The sequence below is a fragment of the Staurois parvus genome, unplaced genomic scaffold (genome assembly GCF_062004578.1).
Source record: "Staurois parvus isolate SC_StPar_1 unplaced genomic scaffold, SC_StPar_1.0 ptg000418l, whole genome shotgun sequence".
Classification (NCBI taxonomy): domain Eukaryota; kingdom Metazoa; phylum Chordata; class Amphibia; order Anura; family Ranidae; genus Staurois; species Staurois parvus.
Genome location: NW_028318214.1, coordinates 855282 through 867708, shown reverse-complemented (window position 1 = coordinate 867708; position 12427 = coordinate 855282).

Sequence of the window (12427 nt, the reverse complement as noted above, 5' to 3'; positions counted from 1 at the left end):
CCAAAACCGCTACGCCAAATTAGAGATTTGAGGGTCTTTTTCTAAAGACTGTCACAATAATTGCTTTCCATTTAGCTGTGCTTTGCTCGTATGTTGCTGCTAAATTTAACTAATTTCTTTTTCTTCAAATACAAAAGTGGAAATGCGATGTCAAAAATTGTTGAAAAGTATGCATAATAACACAACATTTAAACAGTAATAATAATGAAACATGACAGATCCAAAAATGAACATTCCTTCAGCTTCTCTCTACTAAAAAATAATAGATGCTGACAAGTAGCCTGGTGTGAATTATCTGCTAAAATGTCAATGACAAAACAGTCAGGAAGTCTTTGTAAACTGGAAAGGTCAGTCTTAAAAAGAGTTTTAGCTTTTTTTTCCTTTACATTAGCGCTGTTTTCAAAATTTGGACAGTGGTGGTTGTAGTAGTTGGTCATGTTGACCATTATGGAATGAGTGCAGTTGAATGTGACTGATATCTGCTAGCTATACCATGACCTGGATAAATGAGAACCTTCACAGATATGCAGGGGCGGACTGACAACTCATGGGGCCCCCGGGAAATAGGGGATCATGGGGCCTCTGTGTCCTTGCCCAAACTCAAAAAAGCCTATGAAAAAGGTACCAGGGGCATCTCATGGGGCCCCCTACTGACCCCGGGCCCTCGGGCAGTGCCTGAGTTTCCAAATGGTCAGTCCGCCCCTGCAGACATGGTGATAGCTTTGGATTGCATTTCATAAATTTGGGAGTCCTGGGCTGAATCAGAATTCTACAGTTTTGGCAGCTGTTTCCCAAATGGCTCATGCTGACCTTGCCTTGTATCTGCTACAACTATTTCTGGGCACATTATCTTTACTGTTAGTGCCATCTAGGGACATCGTAGTAGCATCATGGGCCCCTGGGCAATGTAATACGCTGGGGCCTCTACCAGCCTGCCCCAATTTATGCATCTACTCTCAAGAATTATTTATTTATTACAGGGAGCTATATAGTGCCGTCAATTTAAGCAGCACTTTACACACACACAATATATATATATATATATATATATATATATATGTGTGTGTATATTTTCTAAAATTCAAATGAAATAAATAGTTGATAGAATTACACATTTATTAGTACTTTCAATAAAATCAATTTTAAACAATAAGAAATCATGCCATAAATCAGAGACTAATCAACACTAATATCCAGACAATCTAAAAAGTCAGTAGAGGACAGGGTGTCAGAAGGGCAGAGTACAAAGGTCAGCGGGGCAAAGTAGGAGGGCAAGAGGGCACAGTATGGGGGGAAGGCAGGAAGTACAGTACAGGCGGGCTTAGGAGGGTACAGTATAGGGTGCTTACTAGGGTGTATAATACAAAGATGGTATCCTCATACAGAGCAGCACAGGGAAGCTGCTTTCACAGATCTTAGCTGTTCTGTCACTCTATCAGTGGTCTAAATCTACAATCAGAATGACATCTCCTCCTCTACCTTCCCCCCACAGTTTACAGGGCTTTACAGGGGTTAATAGAGAACCCCTGAAGCGGAGCATCATACTACTACTGTTGCTTGTGTGCAGGATGTGTACTGCTTCAGTCACTGGAGATGAATAGGAAAGTAGGGCCACCCACGCAAGTAGGGGCAGTAATAAGATGCTCCACCTTGAGGGATTTTTTTCCATAACCCCTTCAAAACGCTGGAAGAGTGCTGAAAACTGCGGTGGAGGGGGGGGGGGGGTTTGGTGTCAGAACTGCCGGGACCTGGTATAGTTTTTTTAAAGAGCTTTCAGGGCTGTTGCTTGGACACCGCTTAGGACAGGGTGTTCTATGCAAATAGAGAAAGGGAACACTTCAATGTTTGGTGGGTGAAACCAGGGGGACACACAAGCATTGCAGTGGCACAGGGGTGGAACTACAGTATACAATGGAGATGCAGACAAGTGTTGGATGCTGAAGATGCTACAGTTCCATGTAACTCCACAAGAGAGTGATGACCAGAGTGATAGATGGTAGAACTGGTTAGTATTAATGTTCTTTTGGAGGTTGCTTTTTTTCATTCGTATTTTTTCAAAGTCACTTTTAAGGGATAGGTTCCTACATGTTAAACCCGAGTTTAGAGTATAACATGTAGCATGCTATGCAGCAGCCCCCATCACTCTCTGAGTTCCCCCCTGTGACAGCAGGCGGTGGTTCTTCTCCCCTTCAGTCGCTGCACATTTAAAATCATCAGAGATCTGTGAAGGAAGAAACTTCAAGTCCCGTCTGCAACAACAGCGTCTTGTAGTTCTCAAAGCTAATCATCCACGGAGGTAAATGTAGTCGTAGAGAGGATGTAGTGTGTTTGTTCACCTTTTCATTTTTTTGTGAAAAGGTGACTTTACAGTGCCTTGAAAATGTACCAGTGTCCACCTGTGTGTAATTTAATCTCCATATAAATACAGCTGTTCTGTGAAGCCCTCAGAGGTTTGTTAGAGAACGTTAGTGAACAAATAGCATCATGAAGGCCAAGGAACACACAAGACAGGTTAGGGATAAAGTTGTGGAGAAGTTTAAAGCAGGGTTAGGTTTTAAAAAAAATCCCACGCTTTGAACATCTCACGGAGCACTGTTCAATCCATCACCCGAAAATGGAAAGAGTATGGCACAACTGCAAACCTACCAAGACATGGCTGTCCACCTAAACTGAGAGGCCGGGCAAGGAGAGCATTAATTAGAGAAGCAGCCAAGAGGCCCATGGGAACTCTGGAGGAGTTGCAAAGATCCACAGCTCAGGTGGGAGAATCTGTCCATAGGAAAACTATTGGTCGTGCACTCCACAAATCTGGTCTTTATGGAAAAGTAGCAAGAAGAAAGCCATTGTTGAAAGAAAGCCATAAGAAGTCCCGTTTGCAGTTTGTGAGAAGCCATGTGGGGGACACAGTAAACATGTGGAAGAAGGGGCTCTGGTCAGAGGAGACCAAAATTGAACTTTTTGGCCTAAAAGCAAAACGCTATGTGTGGCGTAAGGGAAGTTGGTCAGAGATGATGGGAAGATCGATGGAACCAAATACAAATATTAGAAGAAAACCTGTTAGAGTCTGCAAAAGACTTGAGACTGGGACAGAGGTTCACCTTCCAGCAGGACAACGACCCGAAACATCCAGCCAGAGCTACAATGGAATGGTTTAGATCAAAGCATATTCATGTGTTAGAATGGCCCAGTCACAGTCCAGACCTAAATCCAATTGAGAATCTGTGGCAAGACTTGAAAATTGCTGTTCACAGACGCTCTCCATCCAATCTGACAGAGCTTGAGTTATTGTGCAAAGAAGAATGGGCAGAAATGTCCCTCTCTAGATGTGCAAAGCTGGTAGAGACATCCCCAAAAATGACTTGCAACTGAAATTGCAGTGAAAGATGGTCCTACAAAGTATCGACTCTGGGGGTTGAATACAAATGCACACCACACTTTTCACGTATGTATTAGTAAAAAAATTTGAAAACCATTTATCATTTTCCTTCCACTTCACAATTATGTGCCATTTTGTGTTGGTCTATCACATAAAATCCCAATAAATACATTTACATTTTTGGTTGTAACATGACAAAATGTGGAAAATTTCAAGGGGTATGAATACTTTTTCAAGGCACTGTACAGTTTAAATCTGAACTCCAGAAAAAATTTAGAGCTAGAGCTCTTCTCTCTCTAATACTCTGTGTTGTGGGTGGCCCCTGGGGATCCTCACTTTAACTGCAGGACTGCTGGTCCTGCATTGTATATAATGTCGTTGAAGAGCCTGTAACCGTTGAAAGAGAAACCAAAGAGAACCAATTTAGGGAACCAATCGTGTAACTGGGAGGAAGTCTGTGGGAGGCAGGAATAAGGGAATTATAGTTGCTTTTCATATCCCCCCCTAGACGACTCAAGCATTTAACCCTTGCAGTGTGGAGAAAGTGCCATGCAAGGATAATTTTTTTAGTTTTCTAAGCATTCAGAGTTTAGAGGGACTCTTTTACAGCCCTGAGGCTGGATGGGGTCAGAGCACCCAGGCGGGTGATGTTACTGCCCCATGTGACAGTGTTTGGGATTGGCAGTTAGTAAGTTGAGACCTAACACTATTACAAGAGGGAGGTCATATGCTTTCCTATTCCTGGAAGCCCCAGCAATGGACCAAGCTCATCAACAGAACAGGGAGGTACGAAGACGTGTGGGTCAGTATACCTTGTGGAGGGGGGGGGGGGAATTAGGAGATACTGCCATCTTGCCCCAAATGAGTAAAGAGACAGTGGGGGTTATTTACTAAAACTGGACCACGAATAATCTGGTGCAACTCTGCATAGAAACCATCAGCTCTCAGGTTTTATTAGCCAAGCTTGATTGAACAAGCTGAAGTCAGAAGCTGGTTCACTACTAGATTCTGAGTGCTCCAGTTTTAGTAAATCTCCCCCAGTGTCTCTTTAAAGCAATGCATAGGATGAGATTTTATCTCAGCAGTTGCTGACTGGAGAGGTAGTGACTGCAGCGAAAAACAGGTAGCCACTTGAAACTTAGGTCCCCGTTATTTTCACCCCTTCTTGTCCTAGTAGGCATTTGAATACTTTGTACCTCTTAGATTGTAAGCTCCAAGGAGCAGGGCCCTCCTTTCCCTCTTGTGTTGAACTGTATTGTTGCTGTATTGTCTCCCGTTATATTGTAAAGTGCTGAGCAAACTGTTGGCGCTATATAAATCCTGTATAATAATAATAACTAGAGAAGCTACAATTTCTGGGGAAGTTGTGTGAAGTGTTCTTGCCTCCACCAGTAGTCTACAACTGGAGTGGGGGGAGTAACTGGGTGGAGTGGCTTGAGTAACTGTGAAAAGGTTTTGTCAGCTCCCACTCTAGTTTTGAACATTCCGCCATTCATTCCTATGGGATCATTTTCACCACAAAACCGCCGATATTTCATGAACCATTCAGTGAAACATTCCACAAAGTAAAAGCACACCAATCGAGAACAATCTGCACGTTTCAGTATATTACTGTCTATGTAGTGTAAAAACTGTGGGAGGAGTTAGGGTTGTAAATTTGGCTATAATAATAGGAATATATACAAATGCTAGAGAGCGTTTGGATGATCCAGAAGAGGATTGGGAGAATGTCATATGGTCAGATGAAACCAAAATAGAACTGTTTGGTAGAAACACAACTTGTCGTGTTTGGAGGAGAGAGAATGCTGAGTTGCATCCAAAGAACACCATACCTACTGTGAAGCATGGGGGTGGCAACATCATGCTTTGGGGCTGTTTCTCCGCAAAGGGACCAGGACAACTGATCTATGTACAGGACAGAATGAATGGGGCCATGTATCGTGAGATTTTGAGTGCAAACCTCCTTCCATCAGCAAGGGCATTGAAGATGAAACGTGGCTGGGTCTTCCAACATGACAATGATCCCAAACATACCGCCTGGGCAACGAAGGAGTGGCTTCGTAAGAAGCATTTCAAGGTCTTGGAGTGGCCTAGCCAGTCTCCAGATCTCAACCCCATAGAAAACCTTTGGAGGGAGTTGAAAGTCCGTGTTGCTCAGCGACAGCCCCAAAACATCACTGCTCTAGAGGAGATCTGCATGGAGGAATGGGCCAACATACCAGCAACAGTGTGTGCCAACCTTGTGAAGACTTACAGGAAACGTTTGACCTCTGTCATTGCCAACAAAGGATATATAACAAAGTATTGAGATGAACTTTTGATATTGACCAAATACTTATTTTCCACCATAATTTGCAAATAAATTCTTTCCAAATCAGCCAATGTGATTGTCTGGATTTGTTTTCTCTGTTTGTCTCTCATAGTTGAGGTCTACCTATGATGCCAATTACAGGCCTCTCTCATCTTTTTAAGTGGGAGAACTTGCACAATTGGAGGCTGACTAAATACTTTTTTGCCCCACTGTATGTGAGATAACAGTAAGTGGTCTTGCCATGCAAGAACACTTAATAATACTTTCACAGATGTGCCAAAGGCATGCACACACAGTATGTATCTGTAGCTCAGGTAGTTGCAGCATCTGTGTACATGCACAAGGAACAGCCACCAGTATGCAGAGTTGCTGAAGGTCTAAGCCGGCTCCCGAAGGCCTGCGGCACATCTGTGTATGGTCGAAATCCTGCAATGAGCATGTGTCTGTCAGTAAAATTGCCTGCTAGGATGTGCGATGTCGACATCCAAGAGGCAGTGGGATGCTATGTAATTCTTGCCTAGTGAAGAAGGAAGGAAAGAGGTCAGAAATCTAAGTCCCCGGTCACACCAGTGTGACTTGTCATGTGATTTGAGTTTCAAATCGCATGACAAGTCGCACCCTATTGTCCGCAATGGAAGCAGTCAAATTGTCCGACTGTTGGAGTTGCACCGATATTGAAAGTAGCTCATGCACTACTATTTGAAACTTCAGGTGCTACTTGCATAGGCATCTGTGCATGAAGTCGCACAGATGCATGAGTTGCACCTGAAGTCACACTGACATCCGATTGGGCGAATTGAAGTGAAGTTGCACAATTTCAAAGTCAGACCCGGTGTGACTGAAGACTAATTGTGGGAGGAGGGGTAGAAGCCAGATGGAAATAGATTGTTTTATTGGGTGAAGGTCTACAAATCTGTCGTAATAAGACATGGAAAGCAGGTAAAAATATGAATGTTCCTTAAAAAAATAAACATAAAATAATAAAACGTTGTGTAAAGATGTCTCTGTATTTGTTACATGTTATCAACAGCTAAAATCCTACCATTGTAAACTAAAACAGAAACATTCTGAGACTTTGTTGTCCCAAGTTCTTGTAAGATGCAGGATGGCGAAGTATTTGTATTATTCCTGAAGCAAAGCCAGCAATATTTTGTAGACAGAAGAAATAAGTGCGGCTTCAGTGTCACCAGTAAGCACACCCCAGTGTATGCTAGAGCAAAGCTTTCCACCGCAATAACTCTGATATAATGGTAACTGGCGTCCGCCTGGACAGCCTAACACCATGAACCCTATTTATTGTTAAACATGCTCTTTCTCTCTTTTATGATGTGTAAATATAGCGAGAGATTTAGACGGAGGTGAAATCTCTGTTTCAATTTAATGGATTCTGGGGGAGATTGTTGTGCAGAGGTCCAAAGCTGCTGAACTGTGGGACTGAGAATATATCTTAGCAAAAATTGAATACCAACAGAAAAGGCAGCAAGAGTATGGCATATATATATATATATATATACACACACATACATACACATACATACATACACAGTCAGGTCCATAAATATTGGGACATCGACACAATTCTAACATTTTTGGCTCTATACACCACCACAATGGATTTGAAATGAAACAAACAAGATGTGCTTTAACTGCAGACTGTCAGCTTTAATTTGAGGGTATTTACATCCAAATCAGGTGAACGGTGTAGGAATTACAATAGTTTGCATATGTGCCTCCCACTTGTTAAGGGACCAAAAGTAATGGGACATTTGGCTTCTCAGCTGTCCCATGGCCAGGTGTGTGTTATTCCCTCATTATCCCAATTACAATGAGCAGATGAAATGTCCAGAGTTCATTTCAAGTGTGCTATTAGCATTTGGAATCTGTTGCTGTCAACTCTCAAGATGAGATCCAAAGAGCTGTCACTATCAGTGAAGCAAGCAATCATTAGGCTGAAAAAAACAAAACAAACTCATCAGAGAGATAGCAAAAACATTAGGCGTGGCCAAAACAACTGTTTGGAACATTCTTATAAAGAAGGAACGCATCGGTGAGCTCAGCAACACCAAAAGACCTGGAAGACCACGGAAAACAACTGTGGTGGATGACCGAAGAATTCTTTCCCTGGTGAAGAAAACACCCTTCACAACAGTTGGCCAGATCAAGAACACTCTCCAGGAGGTAGGTGTATGTGTGTCAAAGTCAACAATCAAGAGAAGACTCCACCAGAGTCAATACAGAGGGTTCACCACAAGATGTAAACCATTGGTGAGCCTCAAAAACAGGAAGGCCAGATTAGAGTTTGCCAAATGACATCTAAAAAAGCCTTCACAGTTCTGGAACAACATCCTATGGACAGATGAGACCGAGATCAACTTGTACCAGAGTGATGGGAAGAGAAGAGTATGGAGAAGGAAAGGAACTGCTCATGATCCTAAGCATACCACCTCATCAGTGAAGCATGGTGGTGGTAGTGTCATGGCGTGGGCATGTATGGCTGCCAATGGAATTGGTTCTCTTGTATTTATTGATGATGTGACTGCTGACAAAAGCAGCAGGATGAATTCTGAAGTGTTTCGGGCAATATTATCTGCTCATATTCAGCCAAATGCTTCAGAACTCATTGGACGCTTCACAGTGCAGATGGACAATGACCCAAAGCATACTGCAAAAGCAACCAAAGAGATTTTTAAAGGGAAAGAAGTGGAATGTTATGCAATGGCCAAGTCAATCACCTGACCTGAATCCGATTGAGCATGCATTTCACTTGCTGAAGACAAAACTGAAGGGAAAATGCCCCAAGAACAAGCAGGAACTGAAGACAGTTGCAGTAGAGGCCTGGCAGAGCATCACCAGGGATGAAATCCAGCATCTGGTGATGTCTATGCATTCCAGACTTCAGGCTGTAATTGACTGCAAAGGATTTGCAACCAAGTATTAAAAAGTGAAAGTCTGATTTATGATTATTATTCTGTCCCATTACTTTTGGTCCCTTAACAAGTGGGAGGCACATATGCAAACTGTTGTAATTCCTACACCATTCACCTGATTTGGATGTAAATACCCTCAAATTAAAGCTGACAGTCTGCAGTTAAAGCACATCTTGTTTGTTTCATTTCAAATCCATTGTGGTGTATAGAGGCAAAAATGTTAGAATTGTGTCGATGTCCCAATATTTATGGACCTGACTGTATGTATATATATATATATATATATATATGTTTTTTTTAATTTTATAATTGTGTTATTGCTGGCTACACACTGGCTTCTTACATTTGTCAAGGACTCCCATAGTGAGACATTGAGCTGAATTTACAGTAATCTTAAGACCATCACAAAGCCAAGTCATGGTGTTTAAGTGAGAGGTTTGGGTTTAAAAAAACAAATTTCCATACTCACCTAGGTGGATGCAGCATGGATATGTCCCTGCCGCCTCTAAGGTCACAGACCGCTGATCACTCAGTTCTCAGTATTCAGTCTGCAGAGAGCTGGCAGTCACCGTCTCTCTGCTCTGCCCCTCCAGCACCCACTGGAGCAAATGGCTGTGGAGGGGGTGGGAGCGGCTGGCTCAGGCTCACTCAGGGGCTGAGCCAGCGGCCTGTCCAGGCATCTGGGTGGATCTTGACTTTAAACTAACATTAAACTTTCCTTTTTTTATTATTAATATAATCAACATGGTATACGTACATAATCTATGCAATGGAATTGTACAGAGCAGCCCTGATCCTCCTCTTCTAGGGTCCCCCGCCGGTGCTCCAGGCCCCTCCTCTTTGGCAGGTGCCCCAATAGAATGTGGCTCCCGAGCCTTCCTGTCTGCGTCTATTAACACAGATCGGGTGGCTTGGCCCCACCACATTTGATTGGCAGTGGGAGCCAATGGCTCCCGCTGCTATCAGTCTGCCCAATGAGGAGGGAGACAGCGGTGAGAGACACTGCTCTCATGCACATCACTGGATCGGATCGGGCTCAGTTAGGCATAAGGGGGATTCTGCAGCACAGAAGGTTTTTTTTACTTTAATGCATAGAATGCATCAAGGCAAAAACCCTTAAGGCTTTAGGACCACTTTAAAGAGCTTTCCAGAGCTTGGATCAGCATCTGGTTGGATTCTGACTTTAAATAGCTTTCTAGAGCCTGGGCTGGCTGAAAAGGGATCAGAGGAGTACAGAATGAAGTGCACTCCTGTGATCCACAGGGGAAGTAGAGCCAAAATAGCTTTGGACAAACCTCTCCTTTAAATACAGTATGGCCTCCAGCCTTCCTTTCAGTCTTGTATGGTTGTACAGGTTCCTCTATTGTACTAATATTGCTTACTCTGATTTCACTGCACACTGTGAACTTCTCTCAGCTGAAAGTCAGTTACCAATGCTGTATATCCACTTCAAAGCCTGAAACTAGCCTAAAACCCTCAGCTTATCTCCTAATGCAACATTCCACCTATTCCACCACTAAACCTCAGTGAAGGTTCTGATTTATCCTGGTCATGGTATAGTTTCTAATAGGTAGCCACATTCAACTTGGCCTGTAATATTGAAGACATTTTGTAGTTTCTCCAAGCTACTTCTTCAGTAATGAAAAAGATACCCCGCTATGTCTATCCATTCAGAACCTAACTAAGCCTATCCCTGTACCCAGTCCCAAGCCTATTCTATTTACCCTTTGAAAGGAAAGAAACCTATACTTACTTAAAGGGCCGTGGAAAAGGGGGTACCGCAAGTCCTCCTGTACAGGGCCCAGGCAGCTGGGTGATATGGACGTGAGCTAGGAAGGTAATCAGCACAGTGGGGGGCAATTACTGGAATGGATACCCTGTGTGGCTCTTTCTGCAGCATCTGAAAGCTGGATTCTTTTCTCTCTCCGGCTGGTTTTCAGCTGCCGAAGAGAAAGGGATACAGGAGATTGGTTTAAGTAATTGCCCCCCCTGCCGACCACCCTCCCTGGGCACATATGATTCACCCAGCTGCCTGGACCCCCACAGTGCCGGCTTCCCTTCTCTCCTTCCCACTGGCAGCTGCAAGCACACAATAGGATCCTACAAGTTGGAGATTGGGGGAAGGGTCCGACAAATATGTCACATTAACCAGCCCCTTCTTTTCCTGAATGAACACAATGAGTGATCAGTACTGATGATTGATCAGTACTGATCACTCCTTGTGTCCATTCATAACTGAAGCATAGTAAACAGGTGTTTTTTTTTTTTTTGAGGACCCTGTCAGGTTGGCTGTGTGGGGCCCCGTGGTTTCAAACAGCAGCCCTGCTTACTTATTCAGACGTTGCTCTGTTCTGGTCACATAATCGGGTCCCATCACCAGTTTCAGTGTAGAGTAACAACCGACAATGGCAGCCCCATAGTAAGCCTATGTGTAACGTCTCTGCCCAGGCTCTGCTGTTGTTGGTGATCTCTCCTCTACTGGACATCATCTACTGACCAGACCGGAGCGACTTCAGAATAGGTAAGTATAGGCATATTTCCTTTTACAACGTAAACAGAATAGGCTTAGAATGGGATGTGAGTAGATTTAAGTTTAGTTTTGACTGGAATTACAGTCACCATGAAATGTGTGAAGGCAAATATTGATTGGCCAAGAACAGAAAAGCAGTTGTGAAAACCATGGTCACTCCTTGTTCTAGTTTCATAAACCCATCCTTGGTGTCAGAATTACAGTATGTAACTAAAACAGGGTGGATTTTTTTGAGGGCCGGCATGACCCAAAACCAGTGGTCTTCTGTGTGTGAAACAGCCCAAGAATTTGAGATTTCTCCTGTGAAGATTCGTCTACAGAAGTTTCTCGACCTTTGACTGCTTCCTTCTCTTCCTCATCATGTTCCTCTGATGACTCATCCTCCCACAAAAATGGAGGAAGTAAAGGAAAGTGCGCACATTTGCTTCCCGGGCATTCTAAGCCAGTAAGAACCCTCAGGAGCTGACCTTGCAAACCAGAAACAGCTGCAGAAAATGTCTTCTTTGGCACAAAGGAAGAAAATAATTGTGACCATGAGACAGTGAGAATACCAGATAAGGCCAGGGATTCAGAGCTAATCTGACCCTTTAGGGAGCCATTCCAGGGAGAACTGGGAATCAGGAGCGCACTCCATTGGAAGTCCTTCAGAGAGACACCTATAGGTGCATCAATGTCCATTCACCTGAAGGTGGCAGCATAACCCAAATAGTCATGAATATGAAGTCCCATGTCCTGTGATGTACAAATAACAAATTGCTATTTCTACCCCTAAATTTCATGCAGCAAAACTAATCTATGCTGTAATATTTAAAGAACAAATATGCATTGTGCTGGAAAAGTAGCTGCACTGCCTCTATGTGGAATGCTGCTAATCCTTCTGTAGTGCCCATGGGAAATATTTACATTTTGTTTATTGTCATAGAGATGTGTCTGAATCAAATACAGCTGAAAAAGGAATGTTTGCATAGACAAGCCGTGTCTGTACATTTGCATGGCAACAAGTAAACCATGAAATGTTTCCCATCAGACACAATGGAGACTTCACGGGAACACAACAGCTAGGAAATGCTATTGAAGTTTGAATTAATTCTCAGCTCTGTGTTAAAAATCACTTATGTCAGAAGAGGGAAATATAGAGGAATACTGTAGCCTTACAGCACTGGAGTCCAGAATTCAGTCCCCAGTGGGAACTCTTTCTGCATGGAGTTTGTTTTTCCTGTTCTGGCTCCTGATCCTCCTGCCACAGTCCAAAAATATGCTGTTTATTTGCTTCTGAATAAGTT